Here is a 27,188-nt window from a genome sequence, read left to right on the forward strand (position 1 = left end):
GTGGGTGCTGCAGGCTACCTGCAAAATGATCTATTCTTTGATTCTCTTTCAAAACTGAAAATAGTTTGTTATATATCCATGATCCCAGTAGCTACAGGACTGCACTTCCTACTCACCTGTGCTCTTAGTCATGATAGGTGACTTAGAGATGCAAGCAGAACTGTAAGAGGGATTCCTTGGAAGACTGCTTTCAAGGAGCTGATTTAGCTGAGAGATGGGACTCTTCCCTTCCCCACCTACTTCTTAACTGTTGTCTGGGTTTTAGTTGTGATGGCCGGAACTCCCACAGTTATAGTGGACAATCATGTAACCTTGGAGATGAATAGCCTCCAAGCTCTGGCTTGCCCACCTCCAGCTTTGTTTCAGTGGGAGAGAAAAATCAAGTTTATCTTGCTAAAGTTATGGTTGTTTTAGTTTTATGCAATATGCATCCAAACTTAATCCTGATACTACTATGTGTTTAATATGATATAGTCTTATTATTTTGTTGGGTTTAGTGAATATATTTATATTTTATATTTCTCTTTTTTATTTTATAAATTCATTCATCAACCATTATACCTAAATTGTATAAATGCAAAATTATGATTATAAGCATGTTTTCCTTTTGATTTTGCATTTTTATACTTTTTTTTAATCTTTTGATTCATATTTTCTCCATATTTGTTTTTTCCAGTAGCCTGGGCCATGTCCTCTCTTATAACCTCATCCATATCCATATCTACAGGCCAAAACAGACTGAGAGCTGTGTGGGTAGAACCAAAGAAGAATGAATTACAGAGACATGAATGAAGGGTGGTGGCCCTTATTACTCATCATGAATGTTCTTCAGTAGGATCACATTCCCCTGCCCTTCTGTGTGCCCACCACCCCCAGGTTTGCCATGACCATGGAAGATACTTTGGCCAGTGGAACTTGAGTAGAGGTGATATGTCACTTCCAAATGGAAGTATTAATTTCTGCCCCACTAGCTGGAATGCACATGTAATGACAGGAGCTTGAGCAGCCATGTTAGACCAGAGGTAAGTAACACAGGCGGAAGCTGTGACAAGAAAGAAGTGGGCCCTCATCTCTATGGAGAGACCTGCACTAACACTATATGACAGAGAATTGAAACTGTATTGTATTTAAGACAATATTACTAAGATTTTGATTACAGTCGTTGAACTTGTAACCTAACACTCATAATAAAATAACTGATCTTTGTGTTAGCCTTGTCTTGACATTAGGGTCTGAATGAGACAATATCTACTGACATATACTTACAAGTGAGTCAAGTGATAGCCCTGCCCTCTGGAAGCTGTGGTCTAGTGTGGGATTCAGAAAGTGAAGGAAGAACAAAGCCACATGGCAGGAAAGCTTCAAGTTCCTGTAGGAACCCTTGGGAGTTCATCAGTCCTGATCTCAGGAGGTTGCTTGAAGCAGGGACAGTCCTCTATCACTCTCCTTATAAGTAGGCCATGGTGCCAAGTTTCATGTAAAACTTATTTATTTCAAATTACTTCCAGAGTGTTTTCCCTTTTGATCCAGTGCTTAAGATATGCGTTTGAGACCTGGTTTGGGAAGATTGCAAATGCCCCAGGGCAACTAAGCCATTGGCCACAACTACTGAGCCTGAGTGCCCTCGAGCCTGTGATGTACATCAAGAGAAACACATGGTTGAAAAGCCAGTGCACTGCAATTACAGAGGAGCCCCCGCTCACTGAAAATAGAGAAGTCCTGAGCAGCAATGAGACCTGCTGCTGCTGCTAAGTCACTTCAGTCGTGTCTGACTCTGTGTGACCCCATAGACGGCAGTCCACCAGGCTCCCCCATCCATGGGATTCTCCAGGCAAGAACAGTAGAGTGGGTTGCCATTTCCTTCTCCAATGAATGAAAGTGAAAATTGAAAGTGAAGTTGTTTAGTTGTGTCTGACCCTCAGCGACCTTATGGACTGCAGCCTTCCAGGCTCCTCTGTTCATGGTATTTTCCAGGCAAGAGTACTGGAGTGAGTGCCATTGCCTTCTTCACAATGAAGACCTAATGCTGCCAAAATTAAAAAAAAAAAAAAAATCTCCCAGAGAAACCACTGAGGTCTCAGTGGAAGCAGGGCATGAAAAAGGATGAAACCAGTCTGGGTCTGATATCATGCAAGTCATGGAGAGGGAAGCTACAGCCTGTTTTCACAGGGAACTTGGGATATAAGTTGTGCCCCAACACAAGGCTAGGGGGCTGGGATTTCCCTCTCCGACTAGCACCTCCCTCTCATCCTTTAAGTAACACCCAGCTGGTGTCTCCAAGCCTTTGTATTAGATACTCCAAAGACAAATCAAAGGTGACACTAGAAGCAAAAGACACCACAGCTCAGGAAAATGCAACCTCAGATAACGTCTAGATTTCCACACCCAACCTGCCATGTCCAACATCATATCTGAAATCCTGTGAGTCTAAAGAACTCCATGGATCTCTACATGTAAGCATTAAAAAAAACCAGGTTTTAAATTATATATGAGTGTAGTTGATTTACAGCATTGTATTAATATTAGTTGTATGGGAAATTAATTCCCTTATACATACACATGTACCCATTGTTTCTTAGATTTTTTTCCCATACAGGATATTACAGACTATTGAGCAGTATTCCTGTGCTGTACAGTAGGTCTTTGTTGATTATCTATTAAATAAAGTAGTATACATATATTAATCTCAAACTCTCAATTTATCCCTCTCCCACCTTTCCACTTTGGTAACTATAATTATCGTTTTGATGGAGGGAAGTGTCTAGGCACTTTTTGGATGAGGGTCTGTGCTTGTGAGAGTGCATGGCCAGGGAATGCAAGTCTGAGAGAGACTCATTTCAGATGATGCTAAGTGTTGAAAAGGACCCGGCAATGCAAAAATTTGGAAGAAAAACATTGTAGATGTGGGAAGTAGCCCGTGCTAAGGACCAAGGTAACCAAGCTTAATAAATTTCTACACTTCCACTGCCATCCTTCCTTCTATGCTTGGTACTTGGCCTATAGGTCAACCACCATGACCTCATCCCATGCTTCAGTTGTGAGTTATCAGTAATGAGACATGTCAACCTTCCCAAGAAGAGAGAACCTGGGGCTCTCACGAGACTGAATATGCTCTGGATTCAGGGATGTGTCCTCAAACTGGTTATCACCAGGAGCGTCAGGTGTCAGGGGCACCAACAATGCCTCTGACTATCTCCACGTACTTGTTCTCAGGAGTAGAAACGTCAAGGAACTGATAGAGCAAAGAAACAAGTAATGACTCTTGTTTCATCTTACCCCATATGATTCCCACGGTCCTTTGACCATACTGCTCTCTGACGAAAAACTCTTTCCTCTATTCCTTCTTCAAAGATGGCTTGTGAATAACATCAGCACATGACTGTGAAGCCTGGTGGCTGGAACTCAACTCACAGTCAGTTGGGACCCGGAGATGTCCAGCCTTGTCCTGTGTTTCTGTCCTTTTGCTCCAACCAGATTCATAAAGCAAAGTCCCTACAAAATATAAGGGTGATTGTAATTCTCTCAAGGCATTTGAATCTCGAAGATGTCTTTGGTGCATCAAGGAGGGAACACATCCCATGAATCCAGGCTAGTCTCAGACCCTGAACTCGCTCAGCCAGTGGTTCCCTGAGGAAACATAAGGCATATATCTAAGTCGCCAGAAGGCAGAGAAGACAATGCTTCTTGCTGTGAATGTAGGTTCATGTTACCCAGTCAGCCAAGGGTCTGTCTTGTGTGAAGGAGGAGCGGGAGCTCTGGGGACTCTGAGTTGGGAGTGAGTCAGTCATCACCTGCATTACTGCCTCCAAGGGTCACTACAGCCAGGGTTCTCCCAGTGCCTGAACCCGGAAGAAACAGCCCTGCATATTGCTTTCCTGCTGCTACACAGAGGCAGGTCTGCTGATAAAATCAGAACCAGACTTGAGGGGCAACCAGAAAGAAACTTCCACTCTGGTGCTTGCAGACATCTTAGAGCTACCCAGTAGCAGGAGAAATTGAGCTTTCTCTCATCTTCAACTTCCTGGATGTCTCCTAGCCTGGGAACTAGAGTTCCTGGGTCCCAAGTCTTCACTAACTTACCTGCAGCTTTAAGGTGAGTCATACACCCCAGGGTTCAGTTTCCCACCTCTTGGATGAGGGAGACTGGACTTACTCCAGAACACTTGTTCCAGACTGAGGCTCACTTCCAGTCAGTGGACAAGGGGCTCAGAGGTGGGTGCTGCTGAGGATGCTGAGGCTGATTCTGGTGGACAGGGGGCTGTAACTGTCTGGTGATGTTCATGGGTCCTAGGCTCAGGACTGGGAGTGGTAGACCACTTGGCACACAGTTGCTGTGACACTGAGGACCTTAGAGGCCTTGCCCCCTGGAACTTACCATCATTTGGGTTCTGTGGAATGAGATCAGGTAGGTATAAGTCAATAGTTAGCGATGGGGAAGCTTGTAGGTTCTTCAGCAGAAACCCAAATTAGGCTGATGAATCATCTCTCCTAAAAACCTCTAAGAACTAGATATGCCAGAACTCTTAGCCAAATTTTGTATATTTTAAATACTATTTAAAATAGATCATCTTTTGGATGACCTGCCATTTGCTTTCTGGCTTGGGATGATACCTGCAGTTAGCGTGGAATCAAAGGGTCTCTGGTGGAGGCTGTCCATCTCCCTGTGACTCATTAGCAGTTAGTACAGCTCTCTCCCCTCCACATCTGCAGCAGGAATTCCAGCAGGAAGGAAGTGACCTCCAAGTTTAATCGGAAGACTCAAGAAGTCCTGGAACTCAGGTAGGCACTATTCTTTTCCCAGTGCTTATTCCTTCCCTCATGGGTCCTGTGCAAGCTGCCCACCTCCTCGTTACTGGGTTCTGAATTCCTATTCCCTTCACTTGTAGATATGTAGACAGTCCCACTTGTGGCTCCATCCCTAGCCAGTCTCAATGCCTCACCTGCAGATGGCACTAAAGAAGGGAAAACCAAGATGGGTCTTCTCAGTACGTTCTTTCTAAAACTGTCTATATTCCTTCTGCTTCCAGACTTTGTCCTGAATCATCAACATCTCCAGCTAGATGACTCAGCTTAAGAGAGGAATGGAGATGAAGATGGGGAAGGGGCGTGGTAAGGGTTTCAGGTGTGGGGGACAGTTTTCAGATGACAAGAGATGTGTTGGAGTAAGGAGCATGTAGTCTTCCAACCACTCAATTGTTGGGGACCTGCCTGAATCTGTTATCTTGGGATCTTCAGGGTATCACTAAGACAGAGACTTCAAAATGGACTTTCTATAAACTTCTTGCTGCTGCTAAGTCGCTTCAGTCATGTCTGACTCTGTGCGACTCCATAGACGGCAGCCCATGAGGCTCCCCCGTCCCTGGGATTCTCCAGGCAAGAACACTAGAGTGGGTTGCCATTTCCTTCTCCAGTGCATGAAAGTGAAAATTGAAAGTGAAGTTGTTCAGTCGTGTCTGACTCTTAGCGACCCCATGGACTGCAGCTCACCAGGCTCCTCCATCCATGGGATTCTCCAGGCAAGAGTACTGGAGTGGGGTGCTTTTTACTGCAAAACAATTTCAAACATGACAAATATAAGAAAGAAGAGTGTCATGAACCCTATATTTCATCATTCAGCATCAATAACTACAAAACTAACCTCTTAGTCCCTCAGGTTGTCATAGACTGGAGACTATGCAACATCAAGGTGGTGGCCAATTGAGTTCCCAGCAGAAATATTCTTGACTTGCATCAGTCTTTATCTTGTTGGTATGTTCTCACATGCGGTGGTTTAAGGGAAGGAAGAAGAGGGAGAATAAGAGAGAAAAAGAGGAAAAGGCTAATCCCATCATGAGGGACCACCATCAAAACCCTATGTCAACCTGGGTACCTCCCAAAGGCCCTACTTCCTAATACCATCACATTGGGAATAAAGGGTGGACACAATTCAATCCATAGCAGCTATGCATAGCATAGCATAGCAGCTATCTGTTTTTTAATCAAGACAGACCATCATTTCATTCTCTTTTTACTCCTTATTCATTTTTCCTGAAGTATTTTAGGACAAGATGAACATTTCAACAAATGTACATAATGAGTATTTTGGGTAGAATGATAAGATATGAAAAAAAAATGTTCTTTGGTTCCCTCCAAAATGAATATTTTATATCCAGTCCATGTGCAAATTTCCCTGATTCTCAAAAAGCAGATGTCTTTTCACAGTTTACTGAAAGAATGTTGTCCTATGTTGCACTTGGTTGTTCTCCTTTAGGACTAAATAAGTGTTTCTTCTAATTTTAATGCCATTTATTTGTTCAGAAATGGAGAGGAAGTAGTGTGGTTTGTCTTACAGAATGTCCCACTATTGGGTTTAGAGCAGGAGTCCACAATACCAGCACAGTAGGTCAGGACCAGTACCAGTCCTTGGTCTATTAGGAATCAGACCTCCACAGCAGGAGGTGAGCTGCAGGCCAGTGAGTGAGGCTTCATCTCTATTATAGCAGCTCCCCATCACTCTCTCATCACCCCCAGAAGGGACAGTCTAGCTTGTTTTCCTGAAGCTGTTTGTAGTTATATAACCTATGCTTAATAGAAACAAAAATAACATAAACATTGATGATTATTTTCCTTTCTCAGTGCTCAGAATGGTGAGTTGGTGCCCTAGCAGTCTACCACAGTGACAAATTAGATGCTGCCTATTAACATTTGGACACATATGGCCAGCTTAAAATTAAATATTAAAAAGCTAAGATCATGGGATCCAGCCTCGTCCTTCATGGCAAATAGAAGGAGAAAATGTGGAAGCAGTCACAGATTTCTTCATCTTAGCCTCTAAAACGACTGTGGATGCTGCCTGCAGCCATGAAATCAGAGGACGTTTGCTTCTTGGCAGGAAAGCTATGACAAACATAAACATTGTGTTGAGAAGCAGAAACACCATTCTGCACACACACACAAAAAAACTGGTAGGTATTTGGCCTTTTCATTTGGATTCCTCAACTTTCTGTCCAATCCCCATTGGTCTTTGAAGTCCCTCAGCTTTCTGGTCCTTCACGATTCCCAAGATCACTTTGTGCATTTCTTTTTTTTTTTATTTTATTTTATTTTATTTTATTTTTAAACTTTACATAATTGTATTAGTTTTGACAAATATCAAAATGAATCCACCACAGGTATACATGTGTTCCCCTGAAATGAGCCATCTCTTTAAGATCATCTAATGGGAAATGTAGTTAGAAGCTACAAGTTAGACCTCAGAATAGTCACTGTTATCAAGTTGTCACTGCTTCTAGGCTTTACAGTGGTCGGAGGAGGAAGTACACATTTTCTTTAAAAATTAAAATAAAAAGGAATATAATTAGTTGGTACAAACTTGTACTTTCAGTTCAAGATTTAAGACAGCAGGGTTTGAACTGAACTTCTATATATTATGTGTGAACCTCTTTTTCTAGCCACTGAATGGCTTACTTCAGAACATTAGTTTTAATTATTATCTTGCTTTTACCTGTTAACATATATACGATTCTGTCACAATAACAGAAACAATATGTGGAACAATAAGTTGTTGAATTATTGCTGGCCTCAGCTGCAATGGCGGTGCAGATGTATGGCGGCTGCCACGTCAGTGCCAAAGCGTGGTGGAAAGGAACTTCCCCACATCCAAATCAGGGGCGGCAGCCAAGAGGAGCTACCCCACTACCAAGGTAAGGAGCAGCGGCTGTGCTTTGCTGGAGCAGCTGTGAAGAGATACCCCACGTCCAAGGTAAGAGAAACCCAAGTAAGATGGTAGGCATTGAGAGAGGGCATCAGAGGGCAGACAGACTAAAACCACAATCACAGACAACTAGCCAATCTGTCACACGGATCACAGCCTTGTTTAACTCAAGAAACTAAGCCATGCCATGTGCAATCAAACAAGATGGACAGGTCATGGTGGAGAGGTCTGACAGAATGTGGTCCACTGGAGAAGGGAATGGCAAACCACTTCAGTATTATTGCCTTGAGAACCCCATGAACAGTATGATAAGGCAAAAAGATACGACACTGAAAGATGAACTCCCCAGGTAGGTAGGTGCCCAATATTTACTGCAGATCAGTAGAGAAATAACTCCAGAATGAATGAGGGATGGAGCCAAAGCAAAGACAACACCCAGTTGAGGGTGGGACCGGTGATAGAAGGAAGATTCGATGCTGTAGAGAGCAATATTGCATAGGAACCTGGATTGTCAGGTCCATGAATCAAGGCAAATTGGAAGTGGTCAAAGAGGAGATGACAAGAGTGAACATAGACATTCTGAGAATTAGCGAACTAAGGTGGGCTGGAACGAGTGAATTTAACTCAGATGACCATTATATCTACTACTGTGGGCAGGAATCCCTTAGAAGAAATGGAGGAGACATCATAGTCAACAAAAGAGTCTGAAATGCAGTACTTGGATGCAATCTCAAAAATGACAGTATGATCTCTGATCATTTCCAAGGCAAACCATTCAATATCACTGTAATCCAAGTCTATGCCCCGAAAGTAACACTGAAAAAGTTGAAGTTGAAGGGTTCTATGAAGACTTACAAGACCTTCTAGAACTAAAACTCCTAAAAGATGTCATTTTCATTATAGGGGACTGGAATGCAAAAGTAGGAGTCAAGAAACACAAGGAGTAACATGCAAATTTGGCCTTTGAGTACAGAATGAAGCAGAGCAAAGGCTAAAAGAGTTCTGCCAAGAGAACACACTGGTCATAGCAAACACCCTCTTCCAACAACACAAGAGAAAACTCTGCACATGGATATCACCAGATGGTTGGAACCAAAATCAGAGTAATTATATTCTTTGCAGCCAAGAATGGAGAAGCTCTATACAGTCACAACAACAAGACTGGGAGCTGACGGTGGCTCAGATCGTGAACATCTTGTTGCCAAATTCAGACTGAAATTGAAGAAAGTGGAGAAAAGCACTAGACCATTCAGGTATGACCTAAATCAAATCCCTTATGACTATGCACTGGAAGTGAGAAATAGATTTAAGGGACTAGATCTATAGACAGAGTGCCTGATGAACTATGGGCGTAAGTTCATGACATTGTACAGGAGACAGGAATCAAGACCATCCCCAAGAAAAAGAAATGCAAAAAAGAAAAATGGCTGTCTGAGGAGGCAGAGCTGTGAAAAGAAGGGAAGCAAAAAGCAAATGAGAAAAGCAAAGCTATACCCGTTTGAATGCAGAGTTCCAAAGAATAGCAAGGAGAGATAGGAAAGCCTTCCTCAGCGATCAAAGCAAAGAAATAGAGGAAAACAATAGCATGGGAAAGACTAGAGATTTCTTCAAGAAAATTAAATATACCAAGGGAATATAGTTGTTGAATATAGTGTCAGGTTTCTTTCCTTTTTTTCTTTTGGTTTTCTTTGGTTTTGTTTTTGATGGCCAATATTTTTTTTTCCCTTAGAAGATATTCCACTCTGCATGTAGATTCATAAGTCTGAATTTTAAAGCCACTTAAGTAATGTGTTGTTATAGGTAGCTAGTCAACAACTTGATTCAATTAGATTAATTAGTCTTTTTTCTCAATTTGTTCAGTTTAGTTCAGTCCTTCAGATGTGTCTGTCTTTTTGCAACACCATAGACTGCAGCATGCCAGGCTTCCCTATCCATCACCAACTGCCAGAGCTTGCTGAAGCTCATGTCCATCGATTTGGTGATGCCATCCACCCATCTCATCCTCTGTCTTCCACTTCTCCTCATGCCTTCAATCTTTCCTAATATCAGGATGTTTTCCAATGAGTCAGCATGTTTACTATGAATTCAGTCTCTTTAAAAATCAACCAACATGGACTAAATTCCTCTCTGTCCCCACTGCACTCCCAACTCTAGGCCAGAAACAAAAATCTGTGGAGACTGAAGGCTGATTCCAGCACATCACTGTGGAGATTTCATTCCCACTGTTTTTTTTTGGGGGAAAAAAAGATTAGTTGCTAATATTAAAATCAGTGGATTGTACATAAATATCCAAACTTCTGATTCTCTTGAAAACATGGCCATCTGGCCTGCTTTCCAACAAGGGTGAAGTGGAGGAAAAGCTGCACCCAGTGGTAAGGCTTGTGCTGCCCCGATTCCAACAAGGCTACCTAGTCCTAGGATCATATCTCCTGCCTTCTGGGGCCATGGATTTGTGAGAACTAGACTTCTAGCTCTCTTGAGCTAATGACTATTTTTGTCTTGATCAACTTTGTCTTTGAAGCCTTTAATCCACAACCTAGCACACAGTTCTTCCTTGTACAGTTGTTGGATGATATAAAATATCTTGAGGATGCATATGACATTTCTTCCAATACTGAAACCATGAAATTGAAGTACTGCTCTGCCCTAAATCTTTGATGCAGCCTGGCATCATAGGTGCCCCTGACGTCTGCCATTAGACCCACTACCTAGGCCAGTTGTGTGTCCCTGGGCTGTCCCTGAAGTCTTCACTTTGCCATTCGACAACTTATCCTCCTAGCAATCTCCTCTCCAATGAAGACAGCAATGCATATTTCATGAAATGGCTAGGAAGATGACATGAAACCACACGTGTCGAGCATGGCCCCTAGAATCCATTTTCATGATGTTCTTAGCTGTTTTTCCTCCAAGTAGGCAAGGTTCTCTGTCTTCTTAGATATCCATGCAGATTAGTTTGATTTTCCAGCCAAACTTCAAAGAAGAGATTACAGTTCAATTCTCTGTATTCTGAGAAGCTTCAAAGTCCACTCGCCAAGGACACTGATGAAGGTAAAGATTTTATCGAGAACTTTGTGATTTTTTTCAGATCTTTTAGTGGCCTAAACGGGAAAACTAGGGTAGGTCAGAGCATATATAACTAGGGTCACCACTACATGCTACAAACCCAAACTTCCCTGAGTACTTGGAGCCAGGAAAGAAGCATGAAGTGGCTTGTGCTCCTCGGGCTGGTGGCCTTCTCAGAGTGCATAGTCAAGTAAGTATGGGGACTGTATGTCGCATCATATTCTTTTCTCAGACTTTTCTTTTCATCTGATTATTCTTCCACCCACCAGGTTTAGAAGGGAATGGAATATTTCCCTAAGAGTCTTAAAGTTCAACTCTTACTTACTGATAAGTAACTTACTATAGGAACTGTGGATCCCAAGGTCTTGGTGTAGATTTGCATGGTTGCACAAATCTTGGGGTCCAATCATGTCATGACCTATTGAAAATGCAACTCCTTGCAACTGTTCAGTGCACAGTCTAGGAATATATCAATGTGATCCTGCGGAATAGCACTTTTCTACATTTTATTCAACATGTCCTCTTTTTTCCCTGTCAACTTCAGTGTGTATATGCCTATGTCTGCATCTATGTATCACTGTCATTTATCTCTCCATCTCTTTGGAAGTCACTGGGAGTGTATTTCTCTTTCTGTTGTTTCTTTTAATTTTTTATTTGACTTGTCCTTCCTTCTCAAGCCTCTGGATTTCCCTTACTTGTTCCCTATATCTTGGATTCTTCTTTCAACTCTCTCTTCTCTGACAACTTGGAGAAAGATACACTGTTTTATATCTGACAAGCAGTGTGACTACAGCCAACTCAGAAACCTCTTGCATTTCAAATTTCTCCCTTGTAAAAGAGAATAAGAGTTCCCCATCTACCTCCTTCCTTGAGGTTCTATGAGAAGGATAGTGTGGGATGGCAACAACAATGTTAATGGCTGTCATTGTTGAGATTTCTTATTTATCAGGTACCTTATATACATCACTTCTCTTATCCCCAAGATATTCTATTTTGAGGGTTTGTATTGTTACATTCCACCATTTTACCAAAGGGGAGACTGAGACACCACATGGTCATATGGCTTATCCAAAAGATAAGAACCTGTATTCAAATCTATGTCTTTGCCATGGTATAGGCATAAAATTCTGATAATAATGTACCTCATAAAAATGATTAGAAAATACACAGGGCCATTACAATGACAGTTATACCTTAACACTGACAGCTAATTGTAGCATCTTCTTTGTTTTCTTTGTCAAATGCTTGGTGAAAGAATACCTCTAAGGCAAGTGAAGACCATGAGAAAAACCCTCAGTGGAAAAAACATGCTGAAGGATTTCTTGAAGGAGCATCCTTACAGACGGTCCCATATTTCTTTTCGTGGCTCAAAACTAACTACCCGCTGAGAAACATCATGGATGTGAGGTATTTGGGGAGGATGGCGCTCCACAGCACCCCTTTGTTCTCTAGCCAAGCATGGGGCTCATTTGGAGGTGCCAGGTGGGATGTTGAGGTTGGGGTTCCTGCAGGAGGCAGAGATACTGGAAAACAGGGACCCCAACCAGAGGAGAAGGCACTCTCATCCTCAACTGTTGGTCTTGGTGACTGGGCCTGGCAATTACCAGGTGGCAGGTAAATATTTATTTCTCTGTCAAACATGTGTCATTAGTTTGATGGTGATTGCTCCTTCTGAACTACATGAGCCACTCAGCTACAGATGAAGAGTGAGCCATCACTAATCAAAAGGTAGAACCAACTGCAAAGCAATTGTGAATCCCCAGGCAGAGGAATTCAGTTTCCACAGATGCAAGAATGACAGCAGTAAAAAGTTACTGAATCTGTATTCCATGTATGGCCATAATGATCACTGTGGTCACTGTTTTGAGATTAGATAAAGGGCTTATTTTGTCTTCAAGAATGCCCATGCCAGCCTGAGACATAGGCAAAGGGTAAATACATGTCAAATGAAAGTGTCACCTGTGCGGTGTTGATTGGATGTGGTCTGAGTTTAGAGGGAGTGGCTGGGTTGATCAAGAAGGAGCACCTGGAGAAGCAGGTGCTAAGGCTGGGTTGGAGAAGCAGGTGCTAAGGCTGGGTTTGAAGAGATTACAGAGCTTCTCAAATGAAGGCACCAGGACCTCCTTGGGTGTCCAGCGGTCCTAGAGGCCCAGTGGTTATGCCTCTGGGCTTCCCATGCAGGAGGTTCCACTTCAACGCCTGGTCATAGAGTCAATATCCTACATACAATGTAGCACAGGAAAAATATATCAAATGCAGATACATCTGTGACCAAAGTCTGTGAGGTGCACAGTGGTTAGAAAGTGATCTCAAGAGATATGTGACACCCAGAGGGAGGCATCAGTGTGGGAATAGAGGGTAGCCAGTTCTGCACTAACCCACTCCCTCCTTCTCCCTGTAGTTGGTCTACATGGGTAACATCACCATTGGAACACCCCCTCAGGAATTCCAGGTTGTCTTTGACACAGCCTCATCTGACTTGTGGGTGCCCCCCGTCTTTTGCACCAGTCCAGCTTGTTGTGAGTACAGATACCCGCTACCCAGACCATCCTTCACTTGCCCTGCTGCCCTGTTTTCCACCCTTGGCACCTGATGACACTCATCTCTTGTGTCTGCAGCTACACACATTAGGTTCAGACTTCTTCAGTCTTCCACCTTCCGGCCTACCCATAAGACCTTCACCATCAACTATGGATCTGGGAGAATGAACGGAGTTGTTGCTTATGACACAGTTTGGGTAACAGTGTAACAAATGCTGAGTCAGCACTGGCTATGGTGTGACCACAGCTTGCAAAACACATGCAGGACCATCTGGAAGGACCCTTCCTAGCCTAATTCCCATATATATTGGCCATGATATCCATAGGATATGTTTCTGGGGAGGCAGTGCCTGTGGTGACACAGAAGTAAACAAATTAGCTAACCCAGAGATTTGCTTGAGATGTGGACTTGAAGCTCCTCTGCCCATGACCAGTTCAAGGTTCATTTTGCTGGGAGAGAGGAGAAGGGATAAAAGCACACACTTTTATATTAACAGACTGTTCCAGGCACTTTCAGGTGGTAACTGGTTTAATCCTGCAACAACCCCACACAGCAGTTACTCTGATTAGTTCATGAGACATATGAGGAAACTGAAGTACAGACCACAAGGGCCTTGCTGAGGGCACACATGTGGTAAAAGGTAGAGTTAGGCTGGCTTTTCAGGGCTGAAGTTGCTGTGGGGTATTTGGGGACAGGATAAAACTGATCTGGGGACCCTGGGGGCAGTCAAGGGCTTCAGGTATCCAGATTGGGAAACTGGGGGCCTGAGAAGTCAAGGGGCCTGATAAATGAGTTCTTACTCTAGAGGACCCTTGAGAGTCTAATAAACCTATGGCATGCCTCCCCCAAAATACCTGAGTAGTTCCCCTCTCTCTCTTTCTCTCTCGTACACATTCACAGAAATATACATGTATCCCCAAAAGTGAATTCCTCAGGCAGTAATTTCATAGATCCCGGAAGCAAGATTGTGTTTTCAGCTTCTGTCTTCCTGGACAGATGCAGAATCCACAGTACATTACAGAGAATGCAGTCTATTCCTGTCATTAGGTCACAGTGATGCCAAAGAGAAGGCTACCTTGCCCTCATTCATTTTATCCATAAGGTGGCACCAATGGGACCTGGCCTGACTCTTGGTTGCCCCACTTGTACAGAAGCCATGAGGCCAATTTGACTCACTCAGGTGGTGTTTTTCAGAGGATTGGATGTTTTAAAATTCATAGCCTCTCTCAAGTGGAACCCAGATTCCCCTCCCAGCTTTGTCTAACCGTCTGTGGGTCACCAAAGATAGAGCCCAGCCTCAATTCTTCTCTGAGGATCTAATGGCAAAGCATCCCAGGCCAGTCCTAGCCCCACTTCACATATCTTTAAGTGGGATCACTCTTCTCTCCCACAGGTTGGGGACCTTGTAAGTCCTGACCAGCCATTCGGTCTAAGCGTGGCGGAATACGGGTTTGAAGGCAGAACTTATGATGGCATCTTGGGCTTGAACTACCCCAACATATCCTTCTCTGGAGCCATCCCCATCTTTGACAAGCTAAAGAATCAAGGTGCCATTTCTGAGCCTGTTTTTGCCTTCTACTTGAGCAAGTAAGTCTGAGATGGACAATCACTTTCTCCAAATAAGCTGTAAGTTGCTTTCAGTTGCATGAAAATTATAGAACACTTGCTAAAGAAGTATCCTGAGAGATAATCTAACCCAGGATAACTATGGCCCCTGGGCCCTACCTGGCATCACTACTGGCTTTTATAAATAAAATTTTATTGGAACACAACCCTACTCCTGGGCTCAAGATCAGTAAATTGGTCTCCAGGGGTGAGTGAGGAGGAAGGCTAATGGAAGGCAACAGGAAACAAGTTGAAGGAAAAGGCACTAGGATTTGCTTATTAATTTGATAAGGAAGGAAGGAGAAGGATGGTGGATATCTTTCCTTCCTCATTAGCATTTCACTGGGAGCCCAGGACCAGCTACCCAATTTGTGGAGCCAGTGCGAAATGAAAGTGTGGGACACAAAAGTGTGGTACCCCTTGTTCAAGAAATATTAAGTGTTTCAAGACAGGGAGAGCAGAGTTGGGGTCCCTTCTGAGTGTGGGACCCTCTGGACAGTAGAGGTCACAGGTCAGTAGAGCCAAATCTGGGTGACCTGAAGCCACACCCTTAGAACTCCCAGGCCTTGATTTTACTGAAAAATGACAAGGTGGACAAGGGGAAAGCCAAAACACTTCAGCACCCTGTCCTCTGAGGGTGTCTGAGTACTCAGGTCACAGGAGATCCACGGCATCTTCAGAAGACATAGTGGGTGGAGCCCAGCCAAGTGATTTAACTTCTAACCTCCTCTGTGCCACTCCTTAGTTAGTAACAGACCTCAGTCTGGATCTCAATCTCTCCTAAATGCTATTTCTGCATCTGTACATGGGGACCTTATTAGGGCCTTGATGAGTGGACAAGCACAGCTCTCAGACAGTGCTGTGGTTATTGTCCTCCAAGTATCCCAGCCTGTCTTCTCTACAGAGACAAGCAGGAGGGCAGTGTGGTGATGTTTGGTGGGGTGGACCACCGCTACTATAAGGGAGAGCTCAACTGGGTACCATTGATCGAAGCAGGTGGTGGAGTGTACACATGGACCGGTAAGCCTCTCCCTCTGAGGGTCAGCCCAAGTGGTGTTCCCACTACTGTACATGGACACAGGCAGACACACACAAATACATTCTTAAACATACAGTCACATAGACATATACACCACCCACAACGACACAGACAGACACACAGACACATGGAAACACACTAGCAGACACATATAAACCTTCACAGAGACACATAAGAACATGCATAGCTAGTCAGAGACACACAAGCACTCACAGAGACACATACAAACACACATACAAACAAAAACACAAGCACATAAATACACACAAAAAACATGGGTTCATAATACCCAGGCCTTCTGAGAAAGGCTCTGACCACGGTCCTAAAAGGGTCCAGAGAGGTCTGTGCAGCTGGGAGAGGGCTGCACCCACTGCCCTGTGAAACATGGAGCATGGTTAGAGGACTCTACAGTGTGGTAAATAGAGGATCAGGGAGAATTTCTCCAGCCTGAACAGAGTTATGATAAGATGACCAACTGTCCAGGGCTACTTAGGACATAGGAAGTTCTCAGTACAGATAAATGTCATTTTAAAAACAGGGACAGTGAGAAAATGGGGAAAACTGGTCTTCTTAGGGAGCAACTACCCAGCAGTGGAGAGAGGTTGGCTACAGGCTTAAGACGTGAAAGCAACTAATAAAAAAACATTCCACGTTCTTGGGCACACAGTGGGACAGGGGCTATTACAGAGAATCAGGAAGGTGGGATCCAGGAGTGACCTGAGGATAAGAGGCATAATTGATAGGATTCTGTGTGATACCCTCAGACAAAAGCTGACCTGTCCTTTGGAATTTCTGTGGGCTAGTCATGTATTTCCTGGCCAGGGTCTCAGCGTCTGAGCTGGTTGTAGGAGCAGTGCTTGGAGACACCCTCTCCCAGAGGAGCCCCTCTCTCCTACTATGAGAATCTGCTGCCCTTGCGAATCTCCATCTCCACTCTGTGTGCGACCCGTTATTTGTTCCCCATCACATACAGCTCTCTTGATGTTTCTTATTGTTTTCTAAGTCTTCATTCACTCATTGAACAGACCAGCATTGGGCATCCACTGTGTGCCAGGCACTTTAGGGAGGCAAGGAGAATAAAACTCGCCATCACATCTAAGAAGGCAGATGTACATGAAGTGACTCACCTACATAGTGAATTGTGACTTTGGTACATGCTAGACATGAGGAGGAGGAGGCAATGTCAACCCAGTCCAGTACTCTTGCCTGGAAAATCCCAGGGACGGCGGAGCTTCATGGGCTGCCCTTTATGAGTTCTCCGAGAGTCAGACACGACTGAAGTGAGTCAGCAGCAGCAACAGCAGCAGACATAAGGAAGGGTCTACAGAGAGACCAAGACAGGAGACTGATAAACACCAGGGGAAAGACTTCCCGAAAACAATACAATTAAGGTGGAATCTGGAAGATGAGAAGAAATTTGCTAGTCAAAGTGGAGTGGAGTCTTCTAGGAAGGAAGACCAACTTGTGTCATGGTACAATATATCCTGGTGCATTCAAGTACTGCATTCAAGGATGTCAAGAAAGGTGCTGTGTCGAGAGCAAAGGAAAAGAGGGCAAGAGACAAAGGGCTGTTTAGGAGACAGTCAGGAAGGGGGCAATTCTGGGAAGAATCTGAGTCACCTTGATGCCCTCTTTCTTCCATTGTCTCTCAGCATCTCCATGAAAAGAAAGTTTATTGCTTTTTCTGATGGCTGTGAGGCCCTTGTGGATACTGGGACATCACAACTGAAGCCCCAGGAAGACTGGTCAATAATATACAGAAGCTTATCGGCGCCAGGCTACAGGCTTCTAAGGTGAAGGGTCATGCCCCAGGGTTACTTCCAGTCTCCAAACACAACAAGGAACTCCAGGGCCAACCTCTCACCCTCTCTCTCTAATTGCACTACGTTTATTGTTCTGTGGTCAATACCCTTCCCTCTATTATCTTCACCATCAACGGCATCAACTACCCAGTGCCAGCTCGAGCCCTCATCCTCAAGGTGAGGGAACAATATTGAGGGTTGGTTCTCAAACCGGAGCTTGTAGGAACCCTTGGGCTACTGCTGGGAGGAGGGCCCCCTCTGCAGGCCATGTCACACCACTGCAGATGCTGCTGAGCCCTGTGGCTGGGCTGGTGCCTCCCACAAAACCAATCACTTGAAAGTAAAGGGCATTGTGGGACACTGATCTTCCTGAAATAAATGTGGAGATACCACACTATATGGCATAGTGGGAGTCAGGCAGAGGGGAATACTAAGGTCCTCAGTCCTCAAAGAGCTTCAATTCAATCTGAACTCAGAGGTGCATGAACATGAAACTCAGCACTAGCAGTCCCTGAAATAGGCCATGTTACAAGGAGAATGGCTGGGGACAGTCCCAGTGTGATGTCCCAGCATAAGTTAACAGGCTCCTTTCCCTTCTCAAAGTTTTCCTGGTTTGAATGATAAATTACATGGTCAGCCTAGTTCTCAGCTGCATCTTCCCCTTGCTCTGGCCAGGTGCCTCCTTTGTGAGTTGGGGTACCCGACCCCTCTGTGGGGAGGTTGGATGCTAATGTGAATAAAGGGTGCACAGTGGCTGCTCAGCCCTGGCACAGGGTGGAGGCTTCATGTCAGCTCCCTGAGAGAGTTCAGAGCAGGTTGATGGGCTCAAATAAGGCTTTGAGGAAGAGAGGGAATTTCAGGAATTCTAAAACCACAAACTCATTGAGCCATGTGGAGAGTCCTTGGTTCTAGGCAAAACTGCACTGGATGCTATACAAATGGCATCTCAAGGTGGTCTGCACTGGGACACTGGGTACTTACTAGGGGTGATGAGGGCTACGGACTGACCCGTGGGGCTGGGGAACCAGAGTACCTTACCCACCCAAGCCTGGAGTGGCCAAAGAGGGTGAGTGTGGGCCGAAGGCAGCTTCTCAGATTTCCTGAGTTAAGCCTTCAAGAACGTGCTGTGGGCACTGCTCTATTTAAGATGGATAACCAACAACGAGTTTCTTTGTAGCACAGGGAACTCCCCTCAGTTATATGACAGCCTGGATGGAAGGGGTGTCTTTGGGACCAAGATACCTGGATACATACAGTTGAGCCCCTTTACTATCCACCTGAAACTCAGACTATTGTTAATCAGCTATACTCCAATACAAAATAGAGTTTGATAATAAAGTACGGATTGTGGGGACGCAGGAGGAGAACCAGCAGTCTCTGCAGAGAAAAAAAAGAGCAGGAGTCAGAAGGAAAGAAACAGGGAGTGAGGAGAGCTATGGACACACTTGTTCTTTTCTAAATAATTATATTGAAGTGTGGCTAATCTGCTCCTGCTGCTGCTAAGTCGCTTCAGTCGTGTCCGAAGTTGCACAGTGGTCGACTCTGTGCGACCCCATAGACGGCAGCCCACCAGGCTCCCCCTTCCTGGGATTCTGCAGGCAAGAACACTGGAGTGGGTTGCCATTTCCTTCTCCAATGCATGAAAGTGAAAAGTGAAAGTGAAAAGTGAAAGTGAAGTCGTTCAGTCGTGTCCAACTCTCAGCGACCCCATGGACTGCAGCCTACCAGGCTCCTCCCTCCATGGGATTTTCCAGCAGGAGTACTGGAGTGGGGTGCCACTGCCTTCAGTGTTGCATTAAGTTCTGCTGCAGAGCAATGTGACTCAGTTATACACATAAAATTATATTTTTTTCTTATTCTTTTTCATGTGGTTTATCACTGAATATTGAATATATTTCCTTACGCTCTACAGTAGGACTTTGTTGTTTATCATTCCTCTGTTTCCCAAACTCCCAGTCCTCCCCTCCCCCACACCCTTCCTCATGGCAACCTCATGTCTTGGCCCTCTTTGGTTTTAGATAAACTCTCATACCCCCTGCTGCTGAGAAAACCCCTTGATGCTTACCAAAAGAGGGAAATAAAACAAAGAATTGAGCTGGGTCTGGATAGTGGGGGGAGTCACCGGTAAGGGCTCATGCTGACTGGTGTGTGTCTCTGATTCCCCCAGGATTCTAGAGGCCACTGCTATACCGCCTTTAAAGAGAGCAAATTGAGTCCATCTACAGAGACCTGGATCCTGGGTGATGTCTTCCTGAGGCAGTACTTCTCAGTTTATGATCGAGGAAATGACAGGATTGGCCTGGCACAGGCAGTGTAAATGCTTGGAGTGGTTCAGGAATCCGTAAGGCTGCTCCTAACACACACTCACGCACACTTTGGGCACTCCTGCCCAGGATGCTGGTGAACTGTATTTGGTGGTCTGTACACCCTATTCTCAGTAAAGAATAAAGGGTTTCACTCTTAATGGTGCTGAAATAAATGTTGCCTCTGTTTGTGTCAGGGAGTGAAATCTGAATCAAAATTGAGAGGAGCCCTACTCCAACTGGCTTCAAGGAAAAGGGAGACTCATTGAAATGATTCTGAGAATCCAGGATACAAGAATCAGAGCAAATACAAATATCTCAGTGACTGGACCCAAGAAATAAGAAGTCATCAATTCTCTCTCACCCTGACTCTTTCCCTTCACTCTTCTTTGACAGTCTTAGCCTGGCAACTTTCTTCCTTAAGGCTTCTACACCTAGTGAGGGAGTTCAAGCTACCTGCCCTAGGGTTTTAAATCCCGAAGGCATCACCTAGTAAGGAAAGAAGATTGCAGACATCAGAGTTCAAGGATATTCTATGAATGACCCACCTCAGATCACTTGTACAGCATTAGATCAGCCATCCTGGCAGGGAAATGGCGTATTATGACTGGCTTTACATGGTCTTTGACCCTGACCCCTCAGGACATGATAGTCAATTTCCTCCAAAACTACATGACTGAAGCTGGGGAGAGGCAGACCCAAGGATAGCAGCTAGCAGATGGTCTAGGCCATGGAAGAACCTGTGATGACCCACCAACTCAACCACCTCCTCATTCAGAGGAATTATAAGGGATAATTAAATAGACCCTCTTTGTCCCATCTCAGATATTCTTATCACTGGGCATATCCTCCAGGGGATTTTGGGTGAGGTACTTCATTGAGAGCTGGTTCCCTTTTGCCCCACATCCAGTCACCAGCTCTCTGCCACATATGCCTGCTCTGTCCTTTCCAGTCCTACTTGGTAAGTGGTAGCCCCAGTGGATCCCAGAGCCATCCCCATCCTCCATGGCCCAGAATGCCCCTTCCTTGCCTCCAATGCTGCTGTGGAGAATGCAATTCATGCATCGGGGGACCCAGGGTACACAGAGACTTCAGCATTTCTGAGCTTCTTTCAGGGATGGAGCTATAAACTATTTGCTTGGAACTGCCATGGTTAGGCACTTTTTCAGTGGAAGCATCTGTTCTTTCCACCTGGAGGCCCTTAGTAGATGCCTCAGCTGAGCCAGCAGGGGTCACAGGTTGATTTCCTTTCAGATTAACTGGTTCGATCTCCTTGTTGTATAGGGGACTCTCAAGAATCTTCTCAAGCACCACAGTTCAAAAGCTCAATTCTTTGGCATTCACCATTTCTTATGGTCCAGATCGCACATCTGTACATGATTACTGGAAAATCATGGTTTTGACACTGCAGACCTCTGTAGCAAAGTGAGTCTGCTTTTTAATACACAATGCAGGTTTTTCATAGCCTTTCTTCCTTCCAAGGAGCAAGTGTGTTTTAATTTTGTGGCTGCAGTCAAGGTCCACAGTTGTTTTGGAGCCCAAGAAAATAAAATCTGCCACTGTTTCCACTTTTCCCTCATCTATATGCCATGATGTGGTGGGATCAGATGCCCTGAATGTTGAGTATATTTTTGTGGATAGTTTTTTTGAATGTTGAGTTTTAACCAGTTTTTGCATCTCCTCTCCTCATGAAGAGGCTCTTTAGTTCTTTGCTCTCTGCCACTAGGGCAGTGTCATCTTCAGATCTGTGAATGTTGATATTTCTCCCAGCAATCTTCATTCCAGCTTGGGATTTATGCAGTCCTGCATATCGAATGGTGTATCCTATATAGAAGTTAAGTAACCAGAGTGACAATGTACACGTTGTCACACTTCTTTCCCACTTTTAAATCTTTCAGTTTTTCTGTATATGATTCTAACTGCCGCATTTTGACCTACATACAGACTTTTCAGGAGACAGGTAAGGTGATCTGTTACTCCCATTTCCTTAAGAATTTTTCACAGTTTGTTGTGGTCCACACAGTGAAAGGCTTTAGCATAGTCAGTGAAGCAGATGGAAATGTTTTCTGGGATTCCCTTGCTTTCTCTATGATCCAATGGATGTTGAAATTTTATCTCTGGTTCCTCAAACCAGTTTGTATATCTCGAAGTTCTCAGTTCATGTAGCACTGAAGCTTAACTTGAAGGGTTTTGAGCATTACCTGGTTAGCAAGTGGGATGGGTGCAATTGCATGATAAGTTGAACATTCTTTGGAATTGCCTTTCTTTTTTTTTTTTAATTTAATTTAATTTTATATTTTAACTACAATATTGTATTGGTTTTGCCGTATATCAACATGAATCCACCACAGGTATACATGTGTTCCCCATCCTGAACCCTCCTCCCTCCTCCCTCCCCGTACCATCCCTCTGGGTCGTCCCAGTGCAGCAGCCCCAAGCATCCCGTATCATGCATCGAACCTGGACTGGTGACTCATTTCATATATGATATTATACATGTTAGTGTGGCCACTGCAGAGTTTTCCAAATTTGCTGACATTTTGAATGCAGCACTTTTACAGCCTCATTCTTTAGGATTTTTAAATAGCTCATCTGGAATTCAATCAGCTCTCCTAACATTGTTTGTAGTGATGCTTCCTAAGGCCTACTGACTTCGTACTCCAGGATATCTGGCTTTACATGAGTGACCCAAGCATCATCCCTATCCCAGTCATTATGACCATTTTTGCAAAGTTATTCTGTGCATTCTTCCTACCTCTTCTTTATCTCATCTGCTTCTGTTAGGTCTTTGACTTTTCTGTCCTTTATTGTGCCCATCTTTGCATGAAGTGTTCCTCTGGTAGCTCCAATTTTCCTTAAGTGATCTATAATCTTTACAATTCTATTATTTTCCTCTAATTCTTGCAGTGTGCACTTACGAAGACTTTGTTCTCTCTCCTTGCTATTCTCTGGAAGTCTACACGCCACTGAGTATATCTTTCCCTTTCTCCTTTGCCTTTCACTTCTCTTATTTTCTCAGCTGTTTTTAAACCTCCTCAGGCAACCCCTTTTCCTTCTCACATTGTTTTCCTGGGGATGGTTTTGGTGACCACCTCCCGTGCAATGTAACAAACCTCCATCCTAGTTCTTCAGGCTACCAGACATAATCCCTTGAATCTACTTTTAATCTCCACTATAAAATCATAAGGGATTTGATTTAGGTCATAGCTTAATGGTCTAGTGGTTTTCCTTAGTTACTTCAATTAAACCTGAATACTGCTTGCTTCTGCCTAAGCATTGGTGCCAGATGACCCTCACCACTCCCAGTGGGTGTGGAGCAAAAACACACAATTTGAGGACTGTTACCCTGGGTTTGTGCTTGGCCTTTCATGTACTTAGCTGTGTGAGCTTGATCAAGTCACTTAACCTCAGTTTTCTCATCTGGAAAATGGGCACCATGATGATAGTTCCACCTTCTAGATTGCGTGTGTGCCTGCAGAGAGCAAGTGGCCCCAAGAGGGCTTTCTGGGTTCCTGAGTCTGGAACAAATATGAATTATTCTGCCACCTGGGGAGAAGGAAATCTTCTGTTTAGAGGTTATGGCTGCCATCCCCAAGGCTAACTATTGATTCAAGCCAAATGACATCTCTCTCTGAACCATGACACAGAACTCTGACTGAGCTGATGCTCCCACAGAGCTAATGATTACTGGCTCAGATTACTCCCATCCTCAGCCTTACCAGTCAGCCTTTCTTTGTTAACTACTTCTAGTCTGAAATCACTCTGCAAGGAGAGTTGTAAGGCTTTTGGTCTCTTTTCAGTTTCCCACATCTCCAGCATAGCAACAAGTAGCTGTGATGGCTTCTTGTCATAGCAACAACTATGGCAACCGGTACAGTCCAGTCTCAGCCTGTTAAATGAAACTCTCTGCATGAAAGGTTGTTGTTGAATAATGACGCCAGGATTCTTGGCCCCAAAGGAGAAGAATTCCATCCGGGCCAGAGACGAGGCTTGATCGCTCAGAGCTTTTGTGTAATAAAGTTTTATTAAAGTATAAAGGAGATAGAGAAAGCTTCTGACATAGGCATCAGAAGGGGACAGAAAGAGTGTCCCCCTGCTAGTCTTCAGCTGGATGTTATATAGTCACTAGCAGTCTGTTAATGACAGAAAAGAATGTCTTAAAACTCTGAATGGCACCAGGCCCCTCACCCATAAGATGCATTCTGTGATAACTTGGCACCAAATGGTTCATCTTGGGCCATAAAATGATGAACTTGAAGAAGGGCAGATCACCATACAAATAGTTTCATTTACACAGATTGGAGGAACAATATCTGAGTATAACATACTGGTTTGTCAAGTAGGTTCTGAGCCAAAAGGTGGAACTGACTTAAAGACAGAGTTTGCGGTAAATGTATAGTATATTAGCATATCTTAAGACAAACATTTCCATAAGAAAAAGGCATTGGTTATCTCTAGGTTTGAGAATAGTTAACTTCAGGTGATACCTGGTGTCATTATGGCAACACAGTATTTTAAGAGAAACCTCCTTTTATTTATTTATTTTTAATTTTATTTTATTTTTAAACTTTACATAATTGTATTAGTTTTGCCAAATATCAAAATGAATCCACCACAGGTATACATGTGTTCCCCATCCTGAACCCTCCTCCCTCCTCCCTCCCCATACCATCCCTCTGGGTCATCCCAGTGCACTAGCCCCAAGCATCCAGTATCATGCATCGAACCTGGACTGGCAACTCGTTTCTTACATGATATTTTACATGTTTCAATGTCATTCTCCCAAATCTTCCCACCCTCTCCCTCTCCCACAGAGTCCATAAGACTGTTCTATACATCAGTGTCTCTTTTGCTGTCTCGTACACCGGGTTACCCAGAGAAACCTCCTTTTAAATTTGTATAGAGAAGGAAAAAATACCATTAGTTTGTTTCCCTCTGTTGCTTAAGAGAGATAAAAATGTCTGGCACTTGCAGGCTATCTCCTCCCTTTGGAGACCCCTGGCCTTCCTGCCTGTTACCCTCTCACCCATTTATCCCCTCATGTTTAAATTACCTACCATTGCCTTAGAAACCTTCCTATGATTGCTGTTTAAGGACAAATATGTGTGGAGTTGATCTAGTTTTCTTTCCCAAGCATGATTCCAACTATGCAATAAAGTAACCTGACATTTAGTCATCTAAATACCAACGGGAATGGAGAAAAGCAAACCACCCATCCTACATTTCTAACTTGCCCCAAAACAACATTAAAGTGATCTGCTAAAATAATGTGATACATTGGCATTCACACTCCAGAAGGGACACTTTTTCTGAATTCATTTCCCACCTAGTGCAAAATACCTACAACAAGCCTCGCACTCCAGCAGCTGGTCACCTGGTTTTTGCAGTCTCAGCCTGACCCCAATCCCTTTTAAATCCCTCAGTAAAATCTAGAGAACAAACTCAGTCAAAGCTCTCTCTCCCGCAGAAAACAGTTTTTTTGTTGTTGTTGTTGTTTTTTTTTTTTAGAAAACAATGTTTGGTAACACATTCAAAATCTTGTTCTCCTTGCCTTGGATTCAAGGACCTGCACCAGAGGATGGGAAGCCTCCCCTTCCACCTAAATCTTTCTCCACTCCAACCAGGACCAGAGCCTTCAGTGGTCTCTGTGTCTTCATTGGTATTGTTCAGTTGCTAAGTCATATCTGACTCTTTGTGATTACATGTTCGGCAAAAAAGCAGGCTTCCCTGTCTTTCACTAATTTGTGGAGTTTCTTCAAAGTCATGTCCTTTGAGTTTGTGATGCCATCTCACAATCTCATTCTTTTATTCCCTCTCCTTCTGCCCACAATCTTTCCCAGCATCAGGGTCTCTTCCAATGAGCTGGATCTTCACATCAGATGGCCTAAGTGTTGGAGGTTCATCTTCAGCATCAGTCCTTCCATTGAATATTGTTCTACAACTTCCAAAACAAAACTCTTTTTTCCAAACACTTAACAATATTGAGCATTGATAAAGTTTAGTAGAACAAAGATCTTGTCCTCTGGGAAATCCCAGCACTGCTGCCCTGCCTTTCTCTTACCATTCTCTCCACCTGGCATAGACTTGTTTCCCTAAAGATTCTCCAGCTTGAAATGACCTGCTGACCCAAAATTGTCAGCTATCCAGAAATTGTTCTTTCCTCCTTCCTTAAAGACTTCTGCCTGCTCCCTGATTGTCCTCTGTACATCATTTCAGTTCAGTCTCTCAGTCATGTCCAACTCTTTGCTATATCATGGAGTGCAGCATGCCAGGTTTCCCTGTCCATCACCAACTCCTGGAGCTTGCTCAAACTCACGTTCATCAAGTTGATGATGCCACCCAACAATTTTGTCTTCTGTTTTCCCCTTTACCTCCTGCCTTTAATTTTTCCCAGCATCGGGGTCTTTTATAATGAGTTAGTTCTACCCATCAGTTGGCCAAAGTAATGGAGGTTAAGCTTCAGCATCAGTCCTTCCAATGAATATTCAGGACTGATTTCCTTTAGGATGGACTGATTGGATCTCCATTGCAGTCCAAGGGACTCTCAAGAATCTTGTCCAACACCACAGTTCAAAAGCATAAATTCTTTGGTGCTCAACGTTCTTTATGGTCCAACTCTTACATCCACTCATGACTTCCGGAAAAAAAATAGGTTTGACGACACAGACCTTTGTTGGTAAAGTAATGTCTCTGCTTTTTAGTATGCTGTCAAGGTTTTTCATAGCTTTTCTTCCAAGGACCAAGTGTCTTTTTTTTTTTTTTTTCCCACAGCTGCAGTCACCATCTGCAGTGATTTTGGAGTCCAGGGAAATAAAGTCTGTCACTGCTTTCATTGTTTATCCATGTATTTTCCATGAAATAATGGATCTGGATGCAGTGATCTTTGTTTTTTGATCTGTATGTACAACATCAAGACCATCCTCAAGAGAATGAAATGGAAAAAGGCAAAATGGTTGTCTGAGGATGCCTTAGAAATAAATTAGAAAAGAAGAGAAGCAAAAGGCAAAAGAGAAAAGACACACATACCAATCTGAATGCAGAGTTCCAAAGATAGCAACAACAGATTAAAAAAAAAAAAAGCCTTCTTAAGTGATCAGTGCAAAGATATAGAGGAAAACAATAGAATGGGAAAGACCAGAGAT

General features: G+C 43.8%; 1 pseudogene; it reads left to right on the forward strand.

Annotated features, from left to right (window-relative positions):
* The first annotated feature begins 10,864 nt into the window (after positions 1 to 10,864).
* On the forward strand, positions 10,865 to 20,060 carry LOC113885749 (annotated as a pseudogene).
* The last annotated feature ends 7,128 nt before the right edge of the window (positions 20,061 to 27,188 follow it).

This window comes from Bos indicus x Bos taurus, chromosome 29 (genome assembly GCF_003369695.1).
Source record: "Bos indicus x Bos taurus breed Angus x Brahman F1 hybrid chromosome 29, Bos_hybrid_MaternalHap_v2.0, whole genome shotgun sequence".
Classification (NCBI taxonomy): Eukaryota; Metazoa; Chordata; class Mammalia; order Artiodactyla; family Bovidae; genus Bos; species Bos indicus x Bos taurus.